General features: G+C 39.2%; 1 protein-coding gene across 2 annotated transcripts in view; it reads left to right on the top strand.

Moving 5' to 3' along the window:
* Positions 1–11,475: 11,475 nt before the first annotated feature.
* LOC138185639 (potassium voltage-gated channel protein Shaw) overlaps positions 11,476–27,571 on the top strand; it is a 34,809-nt gene continuing 18,713 nt past the window's right edge. For both annotated transcript variants that reach the window (XM_069124747.1, XM_069124746.1), the window contains exon 1: positions 11,476–12,105. The gene's annotated coding sequence lies outside the window, so the exon portion shown is untranslated. The remainder of the gene's footprint in view (positions 12,106–27,571) is intronic.

Genomic DNA, 27,571 nt, shown 5'->3' with positions numbered 1-27,571 from the left:
TGCGCATAAATAAATTCGATTGAATTACTCTCCTCTGTTTATTTTCCTATTAAATACGAGTGACACGCTGTCTCATAAATCAGATTATTCATCGGATATCTCATCAGAAAACCTCGTCAGAATTAGAACCGTTTGACTAAAGTGACAGATTCGCAAATCTAAAGATGGCACAGTCACATCTTCGAATAACCGACCTATTTACTGAATTGGTGATTGATCAATCGCGTTGGAATAAAAATGAAAATAGGTGAGAAAAGGCGCGTAATGAATAAGCAGTGAACGTCGGCGCGAAATCCTCGAGGTAAAATTCATTTAGTTCGACGCGACGACGCGACGCCTGGCTACGCGTCACTGTTTATGCGACAATGCTGGAAATCTTAATCCATTTCGCCTGAAATTATCTTCCCTTCGGAATAAAAGTTTCTTTCTCTTCTCCACAATGATACTCGATTCAATAGCGCGACTCGTATTTTACTCGGATTACAGCGGTGCACGTGTAAAACTTGATTCTCTGGATTCGTTTCTTTCTTACTGGGAAATCTTCTCGACGGTGTATACGCCCTTGTATGAGTGTCTATGCGATCTTTAAAATTTATGGAAAATACTTCTACTTTTCCGTCGTTGTTTTTATCGTTGAATCGTAAATTTTATTAAATCCTCTGATTGAGACTGTGATGCAATAGGGGATGGAATCCGCGTAGAAAGTTTTCATTTTATAAGGTCCTTGGCTCGAAGATAGAATTTATTTGATGAATCTTGATTAAAACTCCGATTAAGTCTCGGTTGAGTATACAGATGTGGCCAATTTATCGCAGAACGAATTTGGGCAATGATAAGAGAAAATATCTTGAGACTAGAAATCTATCGATCATTTTGATCGTGCGTAGTGTAAAAAATTCACATTAATTAATACACATGTAAATCACTGTTCACGGGATAACAAGTTAAAGCAATGCATCTATCTATGACGTTTCGTGCAAAACTATTACGCATGCTTGTAATTAAACCTTTGTACAAAATAAATTGACGTCCTTCAAATTACTTGTTTATCATTTTATAATTCCAGATTAGAGTAAAAAACTGTAAACGTTACACATTATATCGTATATAAATTTTATAGAGATTTTAAATAAACTTCTTCGGACATTTCGTTTTATTGGTCGTAAACTCTTCGAATAAAAACAATAAATCTGGCAACTAATCGTTCCTCTTAAGTCCCCATCTTCTGGCACATTGCAATTAAACGGAATTAATTAAACCGAGTCTCTAAAATTCTACGTTAAATTGTATAATCAACTGTGTGATTAAAGAAGAACTTCATGCGTATAGAACAGAATATTTATAATTTTTCTCGTTTCGTTGGCTTAACGTGCATCACCACGTCTGGTACAACTTTGTTGATGTGGCGAGTTAATTCTCGTTCGGTGGACGATATGGACGTACGTAAATACGTATGTATATGCGTATATTTAATCCGTGAGATGCTTTATTTATGCCTGGAGAGGCACGGTTGTGGAGTTTTTGCGAACGTGTCGCTGTTTCTTCCTTCTGAATATTTAAACGACGAAGTCAGTGAGTGCTGAAAGGATATGAAGACTTTAAAAAAGGGTAACTTGATTATACTAGAGAACGAAAGGATTAGTAGGTAGCAGGTAGAAACATCTTTTGAATATTTATGCTATCTCTTCTTTTAAAAGTTGCTTTGAAAATAAAAATACTTCTAGAAATTGTATCTCTTTTATAAATTAAATTAAACGATATGTGAAACCACTTCCTCGTGAACACATCCTTTTCCAAGCTGATCTTGTGTGTAAATATTAATAAAGTATTCCGTTGGCCACATGCTAGAAGCTGCTCATTGATTATAAAGCAAAAGAAATCTTCGTCGTTTGTGAGATGAATGCAAATGACGGAATAAAGGGAAAAAGGGAAGCAAAAACGTAGGGTCAAGGAATTTTTTCTATGAAGAAGTAAGAAAACGGCGAGTAACGCTAGCGATAAGCACGCAACGTAGCATGAAATCGAGAACGTTCTAAATCCTGGAAACTCCACCTAATATAAATAAAAAGTGTTTCAACGTTCAACAAAAGACTAATTATAAATTTGTCGAAAAGGAGCAATTCAAATACGTTGAAAACTAGAGATCACCGAAAATAAGAAAATGATATGTCTGATTCGTATGGAAATGTACTCGTATGTATTCTATAACGTAATTCGTATAAAACAGAGCGAAGAAAGTACAGGAACATCTCCTGCAGCGACGTAAAAAGTAACATTATCTCGAAACAAGGAATGTTTGAACAACGAAACGTTTACGAAATTAAAGAAGGGGCGTTGTATCTTAATTACAAACGCTGAGAGTTCTTTGTGAGAAAAGCGAACATTTGTAGCCGAAGCAAGCCCGATAGCACGAATCGAGTACGGTTCACGGTGCCCTTTCCGTCAATGAGAGGCACTTCCTGTGTGGCGGCAGAGTTTCCCTATCATCTGGCCGCAAAGGAAAACAGGGACGGCGGAAGGAACAAAAACGACGAAAGAAAGGAAAAAAGGGCTGAAAAGAAGTACATAGAAGAAAAGAGAAAAATGAGGAAAAAGGGAAAAGGGCAGAAAACGAAGAACGGAAGCGAGGTGAAACTTTAATCACCGATTCAAACGCGGGGAGATTCACAGAGGGCGAAGGAAGGTTGACGCGAAGAGGGGGCGGCGGCGGGTATCAAGGCGCAAGCGTAAGGCATCGACCGGGTAGGGCAGTTTGCTCGGGGGTAGAGGAGGCAGAGAGAACGCCATCCCTCTCTTCGCCCTTTAGCCACCGTCATAGGCCCCCCGGGTATACCTTTGAACCTCTTCTAACGTGATGCGCGAGTAAACGTAGCTTTCTCTACCCCCGACGTGCACACGTATCGCTTCTAGCCTCGCTCCTTATGTCTCGGTTATTTTCTTCTTTTCCGCTCTCCATTCGTCGGTTCCGCGTCCCATCACGGACCCTGCGGCTGACCAGAACTTCCCCCGTAGACGTCTGGCTTTTTCTAAGACCGGCTTACCTTTTCGTCGCGTGTCTGTCACCGTGTCCAGACGAATTACGGGAACAAGGGAGAAGAGTCGAGGGCCAAAGACGGAATCGCGGTGATCTACCCTCCGTTTCGATTTTTCTTTCAGAAGCACGACGCTAGATCTGCCGTAACCATCCTTCTCTATTCTCCATATCCTCGTTTTGTTTTCTTGATCTTTTACCCTTCGAGATTCATACGTTATGAGCACCTGGGAAACTCGATCACTCTGTCCCTTTTTAATGCTGCTAAGAATAGTCCGGGGATCGAGGGCTTCCACGCGGTGAATCTGGCAGGAGGATTGCCGGAGGTTAATTCGTAGCTGATTGTTGTGTAAAGAACGCGGACGATAATGGATTGTTGACGTTCGCTGATTTATTATACTCTATTACGATACGCCGCGCTTTCTCATAGGCTGATTAAGTTTCTTTTGAAATCAGAGGACGCAGAGTGCTTTTTATTAATTTTTAAGATGATAGAGACATTTATTCTTACGACATACAACGATACGATTCTTTGAGAATTCATCATTCATATTAAAAATTATTTTAAGTCATTCAAATTGCAATGTATGGAAGCTATCTCGGTCTCTCGCTACTTAGAAAGCGCGAAATAATGGATTCTTCCGCGATATTTTTCTCATCTGTCAGCTTCTTCTCCCTTCTCTTGTCATCTTCCAAATTACTAAGTTAGCCTCGTAGAGAAGATTCCACCGACCTCTTTCCCCAAAATGCATTCGCTTTCTCGCGACAGCGAACTACAGGACGTAGAATACTTCGCATCTGTCTCTCGAAGTTCAAAAAGTATAATTTTCACTTTTGGTTTTAATTTTAACTTAGTGAGATTACAAGGGTGGAAAGATAGGTTTTGTGGCGAGGATGATATACAAGATAAGATAAAATATGGTAAATGAAGATGTAACCGGAAGCTATTCGAAGCGCAAATAAATAGAAGTAAAAAAAGATGTAAGATCTAAAGATACGTCTAGAAATTTTATAATTCAAGGGCTATTTTCCGAACATTTATCTTGACACTTTTTCTATAACCGTCTTTAATTAAATTTAATTTAAAATTAAATTTGATAAAATAAACTCCCGCAATTGATTAAACTATTTTTTAATTTTCTCCCAATTTTCGTTTTCACGCCATATTATCCTCTGTTATTTTCTTGCTGCTTAGCGTCATAATTCTCAAACTTTCGATTGTTCCTTTTGCACCGTCGTTCACAGGGAGACACCGTATGGACGCAAGGATAAGAGAAGAGTAAGGAGCTAAAAGTGCATTATTCATTGAAATTCACCTTCTTTTCTTCCTTTCTCTCCTGGCCACACAAAGGAAACGACAGCTTCACTGCTTAAGATTTTGTTTCGTGCATACCTTGAAAACTTCGTCTCCTAACAAATCGTCTTCTGTACGCGACACAATCGTGTTTTTATAAAATCATAATTTACAAAATTGTGTCAAGGCAGGATAATTTAATAATTCGGAATATGTTTTAATTTATTAGTACAGGTAAATTATTATTGCCTTGTCGTTGTTATGCCATCAGAAATAACCACACGTTATTAATGTTTACCTGTAACTAATCATTATATTCGTTGTATACTCTTCTGTATATTTTGTTTGTATTCGTTTCGTGGAAATGTGTTACTTATTAAATGTTTATTAAATGTTGATTATTAAATGCTGTTCCTTGGAAAAGTTCAGATTAATGGATCTGTAAAATAACAGATAGGAACTTCATGAAATTACGTTTTACGATCATCGATAACTTATATTTTACGATGATAAAGTAACACACTAATGACCAGCAGGTTACTTGTCTCAAATGAATAACGATGCTGTCTTAAACGAGTAACGTGGCCAGAAGTCACCGTTCTATCATTTTTATGAATATTATTTCTCTCTACAGCGATTTTTCACTGCTTCAATTTGCGGATGTCATCGATTAAACTTATTTATTTAACTACAAATTGAAAACAGATGAAAAATGCACTTCTCCATACTTCTCCTTTCGCTTCAAATTTTTACTTTGCACTTTATAGAATGGATAGTGCATTAAACTGTTCCGTGCAACATATATGGAGCTCTAAATAATTGTAGGTATATGTATTTTAATTTGGCATAAACCAGCTACCAGAAGGACTACTGTATGTATTTTAAATTTTAATTTATTTAATAAAAAGAATGGCGTTAAATACGCGGTACGTTAATAATACTCCCCCCTTCTCCGAATATATCTTTTATACATTTTTCCTCACGATATTCCAAGATAATTTCAGTTATGGATTAAAAAAGAAAATTTACTTCTTCATCTTCTTTCGCAACATTAATTAAATTCGAAGGGGAAAATGGAGGCGAAAGGTTTGAATACTTCAAGTAGACGATTCCTCGTAGCCGAGAAACATGTTCTTCCCTGAATGTCAATTATTCAACACCGAACGAACGAGAATCCATTTTCTCGTCGCCGTGAGTGACAATTTGTATGTTTAAAAGGCTTGGAGGAAGCTCATTGTGAAACATGCGAAATGAAACATACCTGTTCGAATAAATGATGAATTTTTAATTGACTTTCCAGGCAAGATATTACTTGCAGAGATAAAAATTGCAGGAGCTGCGTTTTTTTTTCCTTCAAGGGGTTCTCTAAGTGGGTCGGATGAAATTTTATGTGACATTCACGAGTCTGATCATCGGTCTATCACGATAGGGACGTCGCATGTGTACAGAGACGGGGGCAAACTGTCGCTCGTTTCCGTCAGAAAATATCGATTTAACAAGAGCTGCAATTTCAAAGTATCTATGAACAGACACGAGAAACGATTGTAATTACTCGTTTCCTATAAATCATCGTGCATATTTCTAGGCAATAAGTAATACCGAATCGCGTACAACCTTGAAACGAATTGTTAAAACGCAACGGGGTCGACGAATAAAAAGAGAAAGAATATTGCAGAATCTTAAATATAGTTTTGGAGATATTTGTTATTTTTAAAGAATGCGTGTGCATTTGCCACGTATTTTGTAGCGTTTATTTGGTATCGTCGTTCGTAAGGAAAGGTTCATAAATTGACAAATACTCGACTAAAGCAATAGACGTTTATCAAGACTATAACGTTAGCAGTTCCATTCGCTCGATTCGTCATTAGAAAATACAGGTACAATTGCAGACAGAAGAGAAATTTTTCACATAGGAGGATCGATGGATGGTCGAGTAACGTTCCGTTTCGCCTTGTAATCGATTAAACGTTGCATCCCGCGTTGTAGATTGTCGACTGGTAATCGTAATCGTCTATAACCGCGGCACAGATCCGACGGTTGACTTATCGACGAGTTCAGACGATTTCCATACATATTCTGGCCAGCTCGTCAGAGCACATGAATCGCTGATACACCGGACAGTTGCTATGGGTTCGGTATTGCTCGCGAGGCGGTTCGAGGGTACCAGAAATAAAGCGTAACTTCGAATTGGCGATGAAATTCTAACAATCGGACGCAATTTAGGGACAAGTTGCGTTCATCGAGATATACTTTCATACGGTGGACATTTTACGTGTATTTAAATACTATGTTCATTTAATGTATACATTTTTTAATTTGTCTCGTTGGTTTGTTATTAGCGCGACAGGATCTCGAGGTAGAGAAACTTCGGAAAAAATTGATTTGAAATCCGAACGTTGCTTCGACAGAATATCGATGTTCCGCTAGATTGTTACGTACAAGCCCGTATCCACGAGGTTTCGAATCGAATCATAGTAAACCAAGTAGAACGTCGACGTATTCGATCAGCCAAGTTGCGAATTTTTATGCGCTTGCTTGCTCGGTATTCAGCGACTTCGGGTTAGTTCATCGCAGTTCAGTGACTTCAATATAGCATGGTAATGTTTGTTTGGAAATACGCGACCGAACAAAAGTTCGAGACCGGTCGACTTATCGCTGTTCCTTTATGGCGTCTCACGACTAACACTATCGAACAAAATTGGTTTCTCTGGAGAACATGGAACGGTGTTGTGATACGACTTTACCGCAACTAGAATTCGTAATGAATCAAGTGGAAGAAGATATCTATACTAATAATAGGAAAAATCAACTTAGATATCGATATGTGCTTACGTAAAGCAAAATTCTAAAATAAAGAGGTAATAATTGCCTGTATAGCAGAAATTGTCACATAAAGAAAAATATCGCAAATTTTCTGAATAAATCTTTTCTTTGAATACGTCCATTAGAGCCGATGGCTGATTCGTTAGCTTTTATGTTACGAACGTAAGGCTAACGAAGTATAAAAATCGATGTAACAAAGTCTAGAAAATAATTTATGAGATTGCGTTGTGCAAACGCGTATGTCGCTCTAAATAATATAATTGTTCATTGATATCGATTCTATCTTACGATACGGTAACACCCGCGGGCAATATCCTCGCTGAAGTAGAACAGAAGCATATTGCTTGTCACGATACCCTAACGTAATGTGTGCACGTATATGTATTGCTTCAGAATTGTGGTTTGGCAATTTGGCGCCACATGTGAAGCCAAAAGTGGCTCTTCTACAATAACAGGACACTCTAAATTAATTCAATATTTGTGACGTTTAACCACTGTTTTCCAATCGTAGCATTATGATTGAGTAATAATTTTATTCGATAAAATTCAATAATGGCGATAATTGACATTCTTTCAAGTTGAATCATGTACCTTTCTCTTAAACGATGTACGCTCGTTATTTTGCACGGTCTGTCAACTACTAGGAAATTTTGTAAACAAAGAGAGATAATTTAATTTATAGCTTGTATAATTGTCTTTCTCCTTTCCATCTACTTTCGCTGAATAACAGCATTTCATTTGCCGTTGGAACATTGAACAGTTTACATAAACAAAATGAAATATCCAGAGCGATGAATGAAGTTCTGAATTTAGCACGTATCACGTAATGCTAGCATGAATCTGTCATTACAATGCGTTAACACGCATCGAGTATGTCAATACACATGCGATGGTTAGCAACGGAATGCAAACATATTCAATTTAACCGTATGAGATACAGCTTTTAAGTATACTCATAATTTTCGTAATGCGTAATCATTTTCAAGTCTTGCTATCGTCTCTTCGTCGCAATTTCCAAATTATTTGAGCCACGAGTATTTATTTGTAATTTTCCTGCACGTTACTAACCCCTTTGAGGGGAGGATCCTCTCTTTTTGCCCAACAAACTTTCGATTCCCATAAGCCTGCCACAACATATTTATTCCTCTATGTAGAAACTAAATTAAATTTGACGACGTACGAAAGGACTACGGTTCGTACGATTCCATTTTTTTTTTTTTTTTTTTGAAGGATTTTACTTGGAAGTACCATAACAGTGCTAAAAGCACAGCTTCCAGAACTCCGGCGGTAACATCAAATTAAAGAAAGTAACCTGACGTGGGCGTAATAAGACGGTAGACTGAACCGCATTCGAACTCAACTGGAGACTGAGAAAAGGATTCGTTTGCTTTTCCTATCCTACAGCGCTTGTATGATGTAAATTGTCTAGACTGTATAAATATGTTTTTAAACTACTATAATTGTACGAATAATTATTCGAATTGACGGAGCTAAATTTGCAGAACGATTAATACGAGAATCTAGCGTAAAATGAGTTCGATTATATCGTCTAAACCGTTATTGTATTTGGAGTGTAAGGTAATCTCCTTTCTCAGAACATAATCGAAGCTATTTGAATACGACTCAAGTTCTCTGTGCACTACCGTAGAAACCGTATGAAGCGCCAAATCCTGGTAGAAGAAACTTAAAACCTAGTTTACGGAGACCGTTCCCGTATGAAATTAACTATTGAAACTACTTTCCGTCTTATGAAACAATTAACCACATTTGTGGTTCTATCTCATGGGCTTTGGTTGAATTAAAAAAAAAACTACTGATGTTCTTTTTCGCGATTTAAGAAATTCAATTCGATAATTTCATAAAGTCTCAGAGTTTGGTAAGAATTTCCTTTCCATATACGTAGGAAAATCCTTAATAAAATTATACCACTTTTATCGGATTCTTACTGTCGTAAATGTATTAGCTGCAATAGGGATTCATTCCATGTCTTCCATGCCAAATCACTTTTGGGATGTCCTAAATTCAATCTGAACCTTCTTGGGTTCCGAACCCCTGCTGGCCTCAAGCCATAAGGCACAGCACGCCTATTCTATCACTGATCAATTCGAAAAAGCGCAATAAATTTTCATGAAATCATTCACCTTATTCTCTTAGTCCGTCTCATAATATATAGAGACAAGTGTTACGCGAATCTATGTAATACAAAACGTGTTTTACAATTCGTTGAAAACTTTAGGTTTAAGATAAATTGCAAGGAAAATTATCGATATATATTAAATACAAATTATCGATCAAGTTAGAGGAATATGAATTATCAATTTCTTTTCTTAAACGCAAAATCGAAGATTCTCTAATTAATTTCAGCGGACAACGATAAAATAATCCGTTGCATCCGTAAGATGTCATTATTTCCTTTGCATTCTTAGTGGCAGAAACGTGGCTAGCGATAAGCACAGAAGCTTTATTTCGCAAGCACGTTTCCCGTCTTTCTGGACCTGATACGAAAAGAGCCTCGTGAATCGATCGTTGTCGCCCTCGTCATCGAGCAAGCGTTACTGGTAGCAGCCCCTTTAAGACGTTGACGCCTCGTTGAAAGAGAGAAGGGTTGGGATGGGAAAAAGCGAGAAAAAATGAAGGAAAGGTGAGACAAGTCAGATAGGGATGAAATAACGACCCAAATAATGGGAGAAAATATGGAAACACACGTGTATTGTCGACTGATTTTAGGTTTGGAAGGGTAGACAAAAGATTGTAATAGCTTATTAGAAGAAACATTATAGGTATAAGTGGTACAAGAAGAATACTATCACAAAGGTAATGCAAGACATAAATATCGTTAATTATGCATTAATGCATACATTAATTATGTAATTAACGCACAGAAATGAATGAATGAATGAATAAAGGGAAGCAAACGAAGTACGTGTTAATTAGTTTAATTAGAATTTTTAAAAATATAATTGAATATTGAAATAGAACTGGAAAAAATAACAAAGACGGTTATGAAAAGAATTTCAAAAATACACCTCCGCAGCGCAAAAATAATATCGGTCTTTTCATTCGTATGGTCTTTCTACACATTTACTTGCTGACGTTGGCGTACTGTTATTATGAAATTCCCATATTTCCTTAGGAACCTTCATACTCTTCGTACAAACGATCCAAACATGGAAAAGGATCAACAACAAAACGGAGATCTCATAATAAGCATATCGTAAAGGTCAAGTTAATGAAAGATATCAATACAGTGGACGTGTTTCCAACTGTTCCATCTTCTTTAGAAAATTGGACCTTTCCAGCAAAATTTAAAAAATCGTAAATTAATAAAAATATGTGGAAAATCGAATACGATATATATTAACTGTGGAAACGAGCCCTTTCCATTTTCCAGAAAAATCGGAGAGAATTCATTTCTACACCTAATAAACCACGTTCGTCATTCATATTTTACTCCTCGGTATTTTACAATTTTGAGAAAGAATGCGAGAAAAATGTTCGTAAGCATTTCTATAAAAATGTTATTGCTGAAATATAAAGCATAAAGCGTTACAAGAAGTTTCAAGCGAATAACTCGATTTGTTCTTTTGTTTTTACTTTTTAATTTCAGAAAACAATACTATTATCCATTTTCTACTGTAGGTAGATACCACGATACAACTACAAAGGATGCAATTAAAATACCGAACTCCTTTGTTTCTTAAAGGGATCAAGCAAACAGTTGTCTGTTGATCCTTAACTCATCGACGACTGCACGAATTTACGAAAGATCGATGTCGATGGATATATCGACAAACCGTAACTACTTCGAACCGCTTTTGCATTTAGACAACGATTCGAACTAAATATGAAAGGGTAAATAGTGAAAGAAATAGTAAAAGAGTAAAATCCGTAACAAAGAAGCTCGCGTTTCTCCACGCAACAACCGCCCGGTTTCTAAAACCGAAGCATCCCTTGAAATCGTTGAAACCCTAATTCCCTCGAAACAAACGAAACATTCACACGTATACATATATGTGTGTGTACATACGTAGGTACGCTGATGGAAAAGCTAGGCAGAGGAGCAAGTTGGGCAGAAGCGGGTTCGCGTAGCCACGGCTGAAAAAGATCTCACGGAACCCGGACGAATGCCCCGCAGCCTGTATCGTTCCGCGGCATCCACGGCTATAGATATACCGTATAGAGCGAGAAAGGCAGAAACAAAGGGACATCACTGAACGTAAACTCCCAAAAAATCGGTGCTCTCGCAGAACCCGAAAAATCCACGTCCCCGTTCGTGTTTAACATGCAGTTTTTTTATCGTGGTCGTGGTCGTGGTCATGCCCATCGTCTTTAGTCGTAGTCGTGACGAAGATAGTGGCGGTTGTAGTGACTACCCCAACGCATACGCACTCGGGGCTTTGCGCGCGCCACTCGTCCCACCACTGCGCCCTGTCTACACCCCCACCCCACCCGCTTCGCAGTATCCGTTGGAAGACAGAAACGGCGGCTCGGTTCGAGGTTAGTTCTGTCCGCGCACGAGTCGAGATAACCGGAGAATTCGTCCTGATATCGTCACGGGACAAGTCGCGACACGAACGAGTAACGATGACCTTTCGCTCGTGTCGGGTGGTGGCACGGTGAGAATCAACCGGTAACCGAGTTTCCACTGGAAAGTCCAGATAAAGGGAACGACGACTCGGTGGTGAAGAAGCGTATGCTGTATCTGTGAGTAGAGGAGTTAGACGAAGGAAGAGAGAGAGAGGGAGAGAAAGAGAGCAAGAGAGAAAGCGACGGTGGACCCGGCTTCGTCGAGTGGTAGGTCGAAGCGAAAGAGCTAGTGTCCATTGTGCGAGTCAACGGTGTACTTCGACCAGCGCCATCGTCACTCGCTACCATCGACATGGAAGATACAGAAGCGGAATAGTGTCGTTGAGATGCTGTGAAGTAGTCCCGAGACATGAAGAGAGCGCGACCGTGGGTAAGTAGATTTCCCTTTACCTTTCACCCTTGGTGGCTGGATCGCTCGCGGAGTTATCCTAAGTGGATCCTCGCCTCGAGGGACTCTCTAGGCCAGCGTAACCTCAACCACCGGAGCGAACGTAGTTCGCCACAGCGACTAATTATATTGCCCGTGTTTTGTCGGCCGATTACTTTGCCAAGCAATCGCGGCCGACAGTTTCTCGAGTGCTTCGGCTACACCACCCGTAATGTACGCATTTCATCCGTATTTCGAGTATGTGTCTTGGTCGTGTTCTCGTTTTCGTTCTCCTCTGATTTCGTTCGCTATTATCTATATGAGACAGACTCTGCGAAGGAAATTTAACGAGGATTTTCTCGTATCGCGAGACCATTGTATCTCGCGTTACCCCGTACCATTGTTGCGTCTCGTTCTCGCGTATGCATATTTCCCTATTTTCTAGCGTCTACTCGGTCTACATTCCTACAATAAACGTACTGAAAAGTAGGTGGTAGGATTGTTCGATCAGGGACAGACTATTTTTAATATCACCTCTTTTCGTTGCTTTCTTTTGCTCCATCAAGCGGAAAATCCGTTGAAACGTGCCTTTAAGACTCTCCAAGAGTAGGAAGAGAGGATAGAGGGACAGAAAGGGAGCGGAATTCCGCGAGTCGATCCATTCTCTCGGTCTTAATCGCTTCTACCCTTATCAATCTTCGCGCAAAGCGCTGGTTCGATGCACCCGCCTCGACTAGTGCCCCTAACTTTCCTCGCCACCGGCGTCGTCGTATCCACCTTCTTCCGGTGCTCGTGTACGAGTATTTTCGTTCATTGATTTATCGGATTCGCTAGTTTCTCGTTTTCTCGCTCGATCGCCGTCGGCTGACCCGCACCACCCTCTCCGCTGGTTGCGTTGGTTCGATTTCGTTGCAGCTTCGACAGGTTAAGCCTAGCTCGGATTAGTTAGTCGAGTTACCTGAATTCGATCGACTTGAATTGTGATAAATTGCAAGCTATGATTTACCTAGCACGTAAAAGTTCACCTTATATCTTTTTACTAGCGCGGATCTGTTACTTACGCGATTTGAAATATCGTAACCCTAATCCAATTCACGCCTCTTTGCTGACGTTATTTACTCGACTTCAACTGCTCTAACTTAAATCTCACCTCAACTTCCTCGCTAATAACAATCTGTTATTTACTTGGCACGCGTTTTCATTAAGCTTCGAGTAGTTCACGTTCAAGAAATCTGAAACGCTTTACCAATGCGAATTTATCGTTCTTCTTCGCTCGAGATATTCTTTCGACTTTCGAGCTAGGTCGAAGTTCTTTCAACTATGTGTATTCCTTGATTCGAACGAAACAACAGATGTTAGGTAAGAAGTTATTTCCACTTTCGTGCTTGTTGATATTGGTTACCTAAACCGAGCCGACTGTTTTTCTGAACTTCGTGTTCGACCCTCCTTGTACACAAAATCTTTCTTATGTTTACAACCGATACAGGTAGTGGCGTAATATGATACGTAAAATCTGTAAGATGATACGCTTCCAAATAACAAAATACATAATACGTAGACAAAAAAATAAAAGCATTTGTATACATACTGAACTCGTATCTCGTTTCTGGCAGGAATACATTTACGCCACTTTTCAATAGCGTGTCGCAATCATAATACAACGAACGTTCGTACAGATATAATCTCTTTCTTAGATTTTATATATACATTTTCCTTTAAGTATCCACTTGAATCCACCCGACTCGCATTCAGGTAAGTTGATTGATCCGAACGAAACTTTACTCTCCGCTTGTTTTTCTTCGTCCGACCCTCTCACCGCAGGATAACCTCCTTTCTTTTTCCACCTTCGATCTTCTCCTCGACCAAGTTCTAAGCCTTCTCCTGATGCTTCAACATGGACGATCGAAAGAAGGAATCGCGATGGCAATGTCGTTGGGCGTACCGAGCGCTTATCGGCGTTTCGTGCACGCAGACTATCGATTCCACGCGACAAGAGGCCGCCCGCTACTGCCGCCGCTCAGGCTGACTTGTAAACCAGCTAGTACGAGCTCGTAGAACCGCCTCGTTCCGCTCGTGACAGCACGCGCCTTGTCTTTGCATACGCGCCTCCTCTGACTATCATGTTGCGTGGTCAATAACCTCTTCCCGAACCATGTCAAATGTATACACCCCCGCCTTTGGATCGCTGCGACGAAGAGTGGTTGATTTGCGCGCTGGTTAACGACGAAGAGTAATACGGATATAACGAGGAGTCGACGCGTCGTGATTTTGGTGATCGATGCTACGTACGTAGTTGGCAGCGTGATTTCGGCGATCGTTATGGGATGAGGGGTGGGAATTCTCGGCGGCTGCGGTCACGGATATATCGTAAGTTCCGGAATCTCGCGGTCACCTCGGCTGGATAGTTCCGCTAACCTGCAATTTCTGATTCGGGACTATTAATAACGCGGTCACCGATCATTGTTGTGTCGCTGGCTTTCCATTTTCTGAATTGATGATCGTTCCGTTGTGCCTCGAGATAGGTTTTATTTTATGATTGATGTTTTATGTCGTTGATCTCGTGACTTTGTCGAGTTTGCCGCGCTCGTTGTTTCGAAATTCGATATTTACAATTTATATCGTGTTCTGAATTTTTTCTTCCATCATGTACTGTACGTACTAAGGGCTTCGTAAATCAAATTTATCAACGCTGTAACAACGTTGCAGGGATGATTTACATTAACAACAATAGTTTCCCTAATTTCCATCGGGGATCAGGTAATGGTAATTACGTGCGTTAATCAGATTTTCAATTAATCTCCATATACGATATCGGTACGATAGATTTCCAAGTATAATAACGCGTGCTATTTACTATCGCATAACCTAATTTTCTAGCCAATATATCGTATACTTTATTCTTTAAAAATCTAATTTAAACATGGTTTTCATACAATTTTCAAATTACGGTAAGAAGAAAAAACGTGTTCAGAAATCGTGATATTACGAATCCAATATAGCAAGGAATATTCTGCTCTGCGAAAAATGTTCTTATACCACTTATTTTTTAATTCTATGCGCTAAGTACTTGCATAATCCTACAATTTCCGTTTATCCCCTAAACGTTTATTCGCCCTATTCTAATAGCCAGAATTTTTCAGTTTCTGAAGAGCCGTACGTCTTTCGTTTATCTACCTATGTTCACCACCCCTCGGAATTTTTTATCGGCTAACGCGAGACAGAATTTTCAGAAAAATTATTTTTCACGGGTCGAACGCGCGTAGAGCAGAATTAACATGTAATTATTCAACGGTTCAACGTGGTCGCGTCACTCCTCCTCGGCATTAAACGTTTCCCTTTTTGTTAATTTATTCGTATGTGATGTTATTCTAGCCTTGGCCCGGCGCCATGCGAATTTCGCAGGTAATATATTATCGCTTAGAGCCATTTATTGCGCTAATTACACAGATGCGCGCGCTTTCCAACCTCCGTACGATACACATTCGTCGTAGCAATATTTTTGCCAGCGATTTCTCAGGCTCGGATTTTTCATCGACCACCGACTTCGCATATGTGTCCGACGTTTAAAAAAAAGCCGCGATACGAGTTAAATTGCTGAAAGCAGAACGATAAAGAGTATCTCACTCGGCCCCCAATTTTATCGTTAGTTCCCTTCGATCTAAGTTCGTCATCTTTTACTTTCGTCTCTTTTCGCTATTTGAAAAATACAAAAAGGCACCTGATGAAATATACACGAGTGTACGTTGGGATTCTAATGGACACATGCGTAGTCCTTCGCCGCGTCGCTCGTCCTTTCGAGCGTTAATTCAGTCAATAGTCGTTAATAACTTTCGACGTCGATGCGATTCTAAAACTGTAAATATAAAAGAAGAAAATATCAAATGATTTTATTACGGAAATTATTCGATAGCTTTTGGTAAAAGTATCTCTACTTTAGAAGAACGCTGGATTTTTCTGTGTAGATTCGAAGATATTTCTTATTTAAGGGCAATCGGCCATTCTACGAATCAATTAAAATGTAATTGAGATTTATATCCCCTTTAAAGTAAATTTATCGAAGAAATCTGGCTTAAGAGAAGGAAATTGTCCGAAGAAATACTATAAACACGAAATTAGTAGAATAATTGACTCGTTTAGCAAATTACTACCTCGAGCTTCTTTTAAGGGTTATAAAGAGTTTACTTAATTGAGATGGCGAGATGTCTTTTAATTCAAAGCTGGTTAAAACGAAGTTTGATTTAAATGAACTTGATAAAGATTTGCTAAGTTTGTATTTGTGCCGACCATACTGAAGCACACGAAAGTGATTTTAATCCTCTCTGGTTTTAAAGCTACGCAGCATTGAATACGAAATAATCATGTTCCTTCGTCATAGATAATTTATATAATGAGACGACAAACAAATATTTCGATGAAATGTATAGAAAATTAGGGTAAATTGCCATAAGAAATACTATCGTGGTCAAATATTTCAACGACCAGTTTCAATTCAATTATTATATAGAAAATTCGCTATCTCCCATTCCGTTCGAATGCCCTGCAGCAGTCGACAGAAAAATATTTTTGCGCGAGAAGTGGAAACAACACTCAGCGAATTAAACAAGTCGACCAAATTGAAGTGCAATACGAAATCAACTTTAACTTATTTAACAATTACTTTCCACTGAAAATTTCAGTTATCGAGGAGCATGCACCAATATTTTTGGTCACATATACAAATTTACGGTTCGTTGTTCATTTCCACTGAGCTGCAATCAGTAAAAATCGTCATTAACCCGTTGTTATAACAGGAAACATGTTAATTCGTTAAAAAGTGCGGTATTGCACGTTGGATCGCAAGCCGGAAGCAAATTGATTAAAAATCCTATGACCATGGTCACTTCTCGTTATTTCGCGCTTACACAATAGAATCCGTTATCGTATGCGTTTCTTTTATCGCAAACACGCGATTCGTCACAATACGCTGTGACACAGGTAACTGCTATCATCATCAATCCGTTCGCTTCTTCACAGTTTGCGGTCGCCTGTAATCCTCGTGGCGGATCGCTATTATAACTCCTTTCCTCGTCGCCATTATCGATCATCATTTTTCAAGCTGCCGCGCGAACTATCGTACAGCGTGATGCAATCGAAGATTTACGTTTTCGTCCAAAAAAGCCAATCGATGCTCCTGATATCTAAGAAAATATGGCTGTAGCGTGATCTCGTTTCTCATAAACATTACAATCTTTTCTCGATGCTTCCTTGAGAAATATCACTACAATAACTATGAAAGACAATTTTTATGAAAATGACTTTTTCAATTTCCTCTCTTTTTTCCCGCTAAACGAAACAGCATTTAGAGAGGAATCACTTTTTCCTAAAAAATTATATTTGGACACGGTAAAGATAAGACGAAAGGAATGTATTTGTACGAACAAAATGATTAGAAAGGATCTATCCTCCTGTTAGCGAGTATAAAAGGATCGTCGCAGTTGCATTACCACAACCAATCGTGTAAACGATAATCGGCGTGTGAGCTACGTTTTGTTAGGTTTTCGACACTTGGATTTATGACAGGATTTCGCGTGAATCGCTGTTGTGTCTCTAATCCGATGACAACGAGAAGCGGCGTCTATAAACCATTCTAGCCTAAAATTTTTAACCGTTTGAAAACTCGATAATGGTTCAACTATCACGAGTCCATGGTAGGCTGTGTGTCAGGTGATATACGTGTACACATCTCTCATATAAATCCGTAAGTCAGCAGAATATAGAAGGATTTTTCAAAATTGCGTATCAGAGCGTAGGAATCTTTATTTAAAAAGCAGCTTGCTAAATGAAAGAACATAAAGAATCAATTCGAGATTGGTATCGGTAGAAGATCTAGTTCTGTTCAACGGTTAGGAGATACAGTCGGTCGCTCGATTTATCACGATCAACCGATTCGCACGACAAATGGAGGGTCTCGGTCGATCGGCTAATAAAGATCAATTTCAGTAGTCTGGATCAGGGGACGCATTAGTCAGTCTGACTCGGAACACTCCAACAACCGATCTCATTCAGGAAACTCCCAGTCAATTAGGACTGGGTGGTCCTTCGGGTCCTAGACGGCACGTTGCCTCGCGTGCAATAGCCAAGGTCAGTAGGTAACAGGGTGGCGACCATGCCGTGTCTCCCTAGTAATAATTTTGGCAAGTCTTGTGTACAACTCTAGGTCACTGGTATCTCCCATTACGTTGTATCCATTTCGAGGAAATACGACCCGGTTGACAAATACTGTCCTACATACAATCCACGCTATATGCGCAGTCGGTCGCGTGTGTGTTCGTGTACGCACACGTGAAAATCTGGCACGATGATGACACAAATAGAGAACCGACCTAGAATTCGATCGCGCCACCACCGCCGAGCCGGCCGCGTTTTCCGGCCACCTCGTCGATCGAACCTCGGCCAAAGCGGACCAGCTTTGGCGATCGTACATGACACGTGCACGCCATCGTCTAGATTTCCCTCGTCTATCTTCTATCGAACACGCTCGATCGTCATTCGCGATAGGTTCCAGTACGTTTCAACGAGTTTCGATCTAGGAAGTTCGAGCTCTGTTTTATGAACACGGTAGGGTAGCAAGTTGGACATCTCGTGAACAGGAATTTTAGATTAATCGGAGCTCGCTGCGTTAGCGTTTCATGGGGCGATCGATACGAAAATTTTAATGTTAATTATCTAGTTAGTTACTCGTTGCCGTATGTTTTGTCAAATAGGAAATATTTGTGGCGGCACTCGACCACGGAAATTTCCAACGGCTTCGCGACACAAAGCGCTATACCTTCAAAGCGTAAGTCCGACAGGTCTAATGTATCATCGATATCCCTACGGTTCTTTCGCCGAATATTCGGTAGAATGCATACGCGGCAACCGTCGCGGACTTCTAATAAACGCGCGCGTAGTGGGGGTATCGAAGGGCAACAAAGGAACGAATCTGTTTGGTTTTGAACCAAAAGATTCATTCTGTCCCGAGCTGCGAAGTGCGAAAGGTTAAGCGAAGCCAACACAATTAGAGAAACGAGTTATCGTCTCTTGAGAGTTCGGTGTTAATCGTTACTTGTTACTAATCGTTGTTAAACGTTAACCGTTGTTAATCGTTAATCGTTGTTAATCGTTAAGAGTTTAATAAACGTTATTGTTGAAAATGAAGAGTATTTCTTGTGGACACCTTCACCGACGATCACCTCATATTAAAATACGTGATCTGCTTGGATCTATCTAAATCTCAGGTATTAAAGTTGATCTTTGTCGAGTTATTTGTGAAAATAAACCTTCGTACGATGTTAGGATATTGCACTTTCAGCGCAGGATTTCGATTGGCATCTTTTATATGTCACATTATGAAAAGGAGAATATCGAGATGATAACCTATCGTTATAGATATCCGCTGTATATTTCCCTCGCTTGTCGAGGAGGAAGGAATTCCCTTCGCCTTTATTTTTATCGAGGAAAAGGGTCGAGGCAGCTTTCCGGGAATCCGGTATTTCACTCTAAAAGTAAAACTCGATCGTCGACTTTACGATTCTGCGGAAGGCAGGCACGAAGTCACGTTGGCAGGTGGTTCGTGGCGAACGTTGACCGGGAACAAAGTAGTCTGCAACCCACTCGAGCAGCACATTGGCTGAGGTTAGAACCACTTGTAGATTATTTTTTATCATCATTTCGACCACTGTTATATTTGTTATATACCACTGTTATATGCCAGTCTTTTAAAATTTGAATATTAATTCTTTATAATATAAATCGAATACCGAAAATTATAGAAAATTATAAAAATATAGAAAATTTACGTCTCTTTACGTTATTACCTTTATTTCGTAGAAACATTCGGGAGACTAGAATTTTAGATTTATACCGTTCTTAAATTTTCTTCGCATCTTTGTGTTTTTCGAATTGTCAGAAACCACCCTTTCCCGTTGGTTTTTCTATTTTCTTCTTTCGCGTTAATTCAAAGCGAACTCGTGATAAAAATTGTTTCTCACTAACCATGAAAGCAACATCTGCGATGTACAGACTAATTCTATCTTGTCAACGAGTTAAAAAGAGAAGCGATGGAAGGATTGAGTAGAATTCGGTGAAAAGAATTATCGCGCTTTATAAAACGCAAGAGACATATTTCGACAAAGAATTTAAAAACAAAAAACACGACCACTCCGCCACTGATAAAAAGAATTTGTATTTGTTCTTACGGCTGTATGATATATTCGGATCCAGCACAGTCATATTTGTATGCGATTTCGATGGAGCGAAGTTGCTTTCCATGGGAGGGAAGAATAAAAGAAGATATCGTTTGCGTAGTTTGGATAAATCCAGAGAAGACACCGCAATGGTCCCTCCGCGGAGGGACGAGGGTTTTTAAATTTACATTTAGAAAGTCGGTGTCCCAGATTCGAAGGGATAATTTAAATACCTTTAAAATTTGCGGCTAACGACCTTTCCATTTGTCAATAGGTTCAACCATCACGTTCCAAAGTGACGGTCGTTTTTCAGGATCATTAATATTCCGTTATCGATCCGCGTAATTGAAGGAAATTTTGTGTACAGTTTGGATTAACGCCGGCACTCTTCTTACGACAGGAAGGCGGTTTAAAGTTGTAAAGAAGGTGCGGAAATTTGATGCTCCATTTCAGGAGTTGAAAGTTTTAACGAGTACAGGAATACGATTTCCTAGTGTCATTTTGTAGAAATTGACGAAGTTAAGAGCATTGGGTCTCTGGGATATTCTATTTATGATAATTCCACTCGTTTGATACTTCGTAAATATGAAATTCTAATATAGCACATCTTACAGCGTGGTTGGTCAGTGTAAGTGAAACAGGTCAGCCATTATTCAAACATCGATTTCGCTTTCTTCTACGTTTAAATTTTCCAACTCTATTCTAGAAACATTAATCAAGTGGTACGTACATATTTTGAAAATATACGGGTTTTGTTTCACGATCAATGAAACTTAACATTTTCTTATTCTATTTTACTCGTATACACCGACCTAATATTAACTGTCTGCCCTCGTAGTTCGGTTCTTCGAGTTTCATCGCTATACAGAGGCTCATCAAGAAGTCAGCGTTACACTTAGGGATCGCTGCTTGTTAAATCCACCCTGAAAATGTGAACCACCAGGCAGTTAATTTACAATGCGAGTTTTGCGGCAATTAACGGTATCTCAGCAGTCCGTAACCACTTCCGAGCGCTGTGACTCACGTGTTCAGGTCGATGATTCTACAAGCTAGATTATAACAAGGCAATTGCTATTGAACAGGCGACGACCAAAGCCTAGTTAATTATTAGCCCTTCGCGGTTCGAGTCGCATTCGATATTTCATTTCAATCGATTCGTATTCGGTAATTTACCCTCAATGACTATTTATAATTTGGCTGTAGTTTTATCATTTTTATAATCGATGACGTATCAATGTTTAATATGTAGGGGGAAATTGGGGCGGTTTGATATTTCTCGAATTCGTATTTTAAATAACGCGAATATTTCTTTCGTTCATTCGATATTTATTCTAGAAGCTTGCGAGAATATTACGCAACATATTTATTTCAAAAATATTGCTCGACGAATAAAGTTTTAATCGTAATTAATGACTCGACGAATACTTTGTACGATCAATTTATTTCACACGGGAATGCGAAGAAGTTGGAATTCCTTGATATTTATGGAATAGGAACCGAGAAGTAATTTTCACATTTTCATATTATTGCGTTAATTGGACTACGCTATGTATTAGAGTTGCTCAATGGTACAAACTAGAAACAGCGAAAACCTTCTACTAATATTTGCTTATCATTTGTGGGTTATCGTAATGGGCAGCACAGCCTTTGAGTCTAGTTTTCCCTTATCTGGAATTTAACGACCATCCACGGAGCAGTATTTCTCCCGTTCTCTATTTATACCTCGTTCGATCATTATCCGTCGTCTCTCTCTCTCTCTCTCTCTCTCTCTCTCCCTCTCCCTCTCCCCGTATTTCGTGTATTCTTTACTTTACACGTAGATGTACACAAACATGGAAGAAAAATAAACAGAGAAAGAAAAGGATGTAAAAATTCTTGTGGCTTCTTTTAAAGTTGAGAGCCGCACGTTAACCTATAAATCCGCAGTTGCTTCAAAGTGGGCATTGCGCCCGGGAAAGGGGGCCGTGATTAAAGCGCGGCAAGAGCCACTGGAATCTCGAATTGTAAATCTACTAGGTAATCTGATAATTGCGGATTACGGTAATGAGATAGATAAGCGTTTAAGCAGAAAATAGGTTCAATGTACGGGTTAAACGTGTTGGAGTTCAGATCGCGTACATCGAGTTTCATGCTCGAGGAAGCGGTGAATATTTCAAGAGAGACTAGACCAGCCCACGAAAATTTCTGGATAGACTTGCGAATTGACTTTCAACCGTGTTAGCTACGGCTGCGCGGCGACATTTGAAATTGTAATATTTTAAGAATATTTGATACCCGGTACAACGCGGGGGCGCCCTACGAGTTTCCCAGGGCTGGACGAATAAAACGATCGAATAAATAACAAACCCGTTGAATGGCTTCTCGTTCAAGAGGAAAGTATCAAGCGCTCGAGGTAAGCCGCTCGTTAGACGTTTATAAGCAATTTGCTCTTTTCTTCTCGTCAACGTTTACAACGATTGCGAAAAGTGGATTTCGAAAGAAGAAAAGATTCAAACGTTTATTATTACATTATGGAGATTAAGAGTTTGGACTGTACCTTTGTCGATGTTTCGTTCGATAAGAAGTTCCTAATGTTTCCTGCGAGCTTTTGTTTGCGAATGAGGGCAATTTATATTATGTTATCTGGTTCGATCGGTTTCGAAGGAACGTAAGTGTTATATATTTAGTATCATAGAATATTTGAAGCAAGGATTAACCTCTATCAGCGATTAAGGCATTTCAATTGCAATAGTTAAATTTTAGAATTACGTCTGTCATTAGAACATTTGGATTTTACGTGTTGTGCCTTATATCTGCAACGTTGCTTTTAAACTGTTAACTATTTTGCACGATACGAGCACGAAATTCCATTACAGCCAGCTAATTCTCTATGCCCACGATATCTAAAGTTTCTTACGATTTAAACTACGCGCTGAACTGAGAACCGCAGAAGCCGGTGGTCATATTGATTTACGAGGTCGTTTACATGTGGCAGAGAACCGCAGAAGATAATGAAAAATATAAACGAAAGGTAGAAGTCTGGACCGAATCCAAAATAATTTTTCGACCTACCCATTTACCGTCATTTATACTGTTTACGATGTGACGTCAATGAAAATGACGAAGTGTAATAATTGGGCTGCTTTTGTACTAAATTCGATTTTCACGAACAACGTAACAAAGATTTTCAATGCCGTAAAAAAATTCCACGTAAACAGGATTATCGTTTGCGATGCACGAAACAGTTTGTAAAAAATTCTCGTTGTTCCGCCACTGATGGTAGCGACATAAAACGTTGGCAATAACCACGAATTCCGTATCTGACGAATCGCGGGCAAAGGTTAATTAAAAACGCACACATCGCTGTACCGTTCTATTGAAAGTTTAAACTGTCCGGGAATATAGCATTAACAGCGTTTAAACCAAGTTTATTCGAACCGGAAGATTTTTTAACAATCTTACGGTGTACGAGAAAAATAGCCTCAGGGTGCTTTTCTGTTGGTTACGGTGTATGTGCGACTCCTTTAAGAGGAGACATGAAAGCCCTCTCAAAGTTGCTGCCTGAAGAACACGTCGTGTCGTGAGCTGCTTTTCAGGCATTTTCCAAGCCAGTTGGAAAATACGGAAATTCCGTCTGCATTAAGGTACAAACTCGCAGTGATTACTTTCATATAGTTGGAGCACGAAAGTCGACTAGATGTTTGCTGGTAATAAAAAATATTTATCGCTACGTTAATTTAATTATATTGTTACTATCATTACTAAAAGGCAGTGAAAGTAATAGCTTTTATGCAAAAGTTGTCAATTCAACATAAATGAAGACACCGCCGTGGCATTAATTAGAATTTCACTCAAAACGCATTTTCGCTCGATCCATCCAACCTCTTATTCATCCTTCGATCGTTTTATCCCATATAATATGTTCTTGGAGACTCCAATTACGTGTAACTGTACGACACATGCTCACCGAGACGATACAAGATGCTTAATCAATTCCTAGTTAGTTGTTCAAATAAAGGATCGATTCGAGGCTCGAAAGCTCGGAACTGCGAATACCTGGTTCCGTAATTGCTTCTCTCGAGCGAGCACGACGTGGTACGAACCGCACGAATGTCGTTATTCGCGCTATTTACAAAATCAGAGGTCCTTTTACAACGAGAAGAAAGAAATACTCGTAGGAAGGAATCGATTTCGAATTACTAGAGCAACGTTTCTTAAACCTTCTCCATTGGTGACCCCAGTTATGTACGTAGATCGGTAATTAATCCAAGAAGTTTGATTTCAAACAATTCCTTGTTATATTTACTATTCTATCGCTTATTCACCACTTACTAGAACAAAGCGTATTGACGAGATAAATATGATTGTTTAGTTTGCAAAAGAATTCAATCTCGACCGAATATTTGATATAACGCGTTTTTCAGATTTAATATTGTATCATAATTATACAATCTTGAACGATAAAGACGTCGTTTTGCGATAAATACGTAGTATAATACGTTACAAGCGTGTCTAGGACCATCGTAGAAATTACTGGAAATTTTGTACTAATTCGGAGTAAAAATCCATTTAACCGATCTTTTAAAAAGCTCTTATTTCATATCTATCTCGATTGATAACTCGCTGAATTCTTCATGATCCTTTAGTAACAGATGATTGACATTTTTCATTTCGCTGGTGTAGTTCGTTGCGGCAGATGCACAAATTTTCACGATCCGGTAATTCTGTTACGCAAGCCAGAGTTTAAGAAGCTTCGTACTGGAGGATCAAAGTTGAACTTTTACCACGGCCGTAGGTTGTATCGTTTGCGCCCAACAGTACTTCAATTAACTTTAATTCGATGAAACGACGGAATCGAATTGAGATAAAAATGAACGTCGACGCGGCAACTTTCGATGTGAAATATTTCAAACGAATCGACGTACAGACGTCGCGTCACTTCGTTTCGCACGGAATTGGATTAAAGCGAGGCCTTTCCTTTTTCCCTAACGAAAGTTCGCAAGAGAGCGGAGAAAAAGGTAAAGATCGTTCAACGAATTTGAGTTACGCGATTCGCTTTTTGGCTGCTGCCGGAAATTGCTTTTGATGCGACCTAGACATGGCCGAAGGATGCAAAACTGCGAACTAAAGTAATACGCGGTGCTTTTCGAATTGCTCTTTGCGAAAGAAGGAAAATATGCAACTGGAGAGTTAATAATTTGATCTATGTATTTATTAGAATATGTTCCGATGACATTTCATTTTCTTATCGTATTCTTTATAAAAATTCTTCTACAGGTGTACGTATTTAAGAAATCATATATCGGATCGGTCGACAGTTAATACATTAATCACGGTTGAACGGAATTGGAATGTCACTTCAATAGCTCCTTTGATACGGTTTCATGGAAACCTCCCAGAGATCCTGTCACGTATTATCAAGTCTGTGACAGTAATTCGCTATCGGCGGAGATTCCAGCAACCTCGATACTCCCTCGGAGATTTCTTCCTACCACGAAACATTAGTAGCAATGGAATTCGCTGGATTGGGGAAAAAATGGGGGCTCTTAAGATTGGAAAATTCAATTCGTATATTAATTTATTGTAAAATCGTCGAAATACGATGTAATTTCTTGTACGGTATATTTCACGTTCAACAATTTATTCGTCAACGTTCGTGTCAAACGTAAGAGCGAAAGATGAAAATTGGGGAAATCCAAAACACCGAACCAAATGCAGAATTGGTTATATCGAAGCTTCGTCACGTCGTTGGTAAACGTCACGAGCTCTAAAGCACATTCTCTCCTTCATCATCGATCAATCCATTTGTCATGCGTTAGAATTAACAAACCAAATAATGTCACAATAGTTCGAAGGTTTCACAGTCCGTGCGAAACATCAATACTTCGATAATTTCGGAAAGCATTTGATTTTCCATCGTGACGCTTGTCAGTAATACGTTCGATGATCGTTTAAAATCATCGAATAAAAGAACGATCGTATCGTTTTCTTTAACGAGTTTTGATCATTTTACCTCTCGCGTTAACGTTGAAAATTGTAGATAAAATATTTCAATTGATTACGTAGCTTAGTTTCAGCTTCTGCCCATTTATTCCCGTTGTTGCTTTTCCTATGCAAGTTTCGGTGATACCTATCGAACATAGCCACTTCGCTTTTGCTATGGCTATCAGCCAAGTTGGACTCATTTTTGTGCTAAATTAGACAGAGAGGTAACATGCATTTGAAGATGAGGATTTGGACACGATGCAGGAATAAAAAGTTTGTATTTTTAGTTTGTCCCAGTTAAGCGCAATTGTTAAATATGCACACGTCAATGGCGAAGTCACGAAAGCGTATAATTAGAAAATATTCGCGAGCCGTAAAACTTCCGGGAAATTCGACGTGTCACGGAGGAATATAAGAACACGTTACACGAGTCGTAAAACTATGAAATTAAAAGAATCGAAACGGCCAACTTGCAGGGGGATTTCATTGGATTTTGTCTCTCGATAAAGTGATAACTTGGAATACATAGGATTATAAAAATATTATATTAGGTGAATATAAATATTAGACGAATTCGATTCATTTAAGTATACTTTAACGTGCAGCTGAACGCTGCATCACAGATATTTCTCCAAGCACCAACATATTTTATAACCCTCCTCTTCTTTCTCGTCCGAAACCAGAAACTCGACCAAGAAAATTTAATCTTTGGATAAATTTCCCATTGAAATACGATGAAGTATACTATGTACTTTGAAATAGATACCCTTTACCGCTTCTATCTGCGTCAAACTATCAATAAGACATTAAAAAATATGTATACACCAGGTGGTTCGTAACCGATGGCACAATTGGATACAGATTGATTCTGTGAGAAAAGATTAGGCGAGAATACAGAGTAAAATGTTTGAAAAGATTTTATTCCATATTTTCGGCTTATTTTCTCTCGTAGAATCACTCCATATTCGGTTGTACCACCAATTACGGACCACCCTGTATATCCGTTTATCTACAATCTATGATCTATTGGAATAAAAAAAGAATAAAAGACATTAGATACAAATAAAATGTAGAAAATCCGGAGCATTCGTAAAGAATCGAGTATTACTAAAATGAAACTCACAGCTTGGAGAATGTCCGCAATTTTGCCATATTCCTGGCTTTTCGACGGAATCATCTATCTTCGCGACGTTCCATTCGAGGGGAAATATCGATATTCCGATTGAAGTGTAGCCAGACAGTGAAAGAAAAAAAGGGACAGACGGAATCTTCATTTTCCACGCATTAAACACCTTTAGAAT

The sequence above is a fragment of the Bombus flavifrons genome, chromosome 12 (genome assembly GCF_040668555.2).
Source record: "Bombus flavifrons isolate JBK064 chromosome 12, iyBomFlav1_principal, whole genome shotgun sequence".
Taxonomy (NCBI): Eukaryota; Metazoa; Arthropoda; class Insecta; order Hymenoptera; family Apidae; genus Bombus; species Bombus flavifrons.
This window is presented reverse-complemented; position numbering and strand designations above follow the sequence as displayed.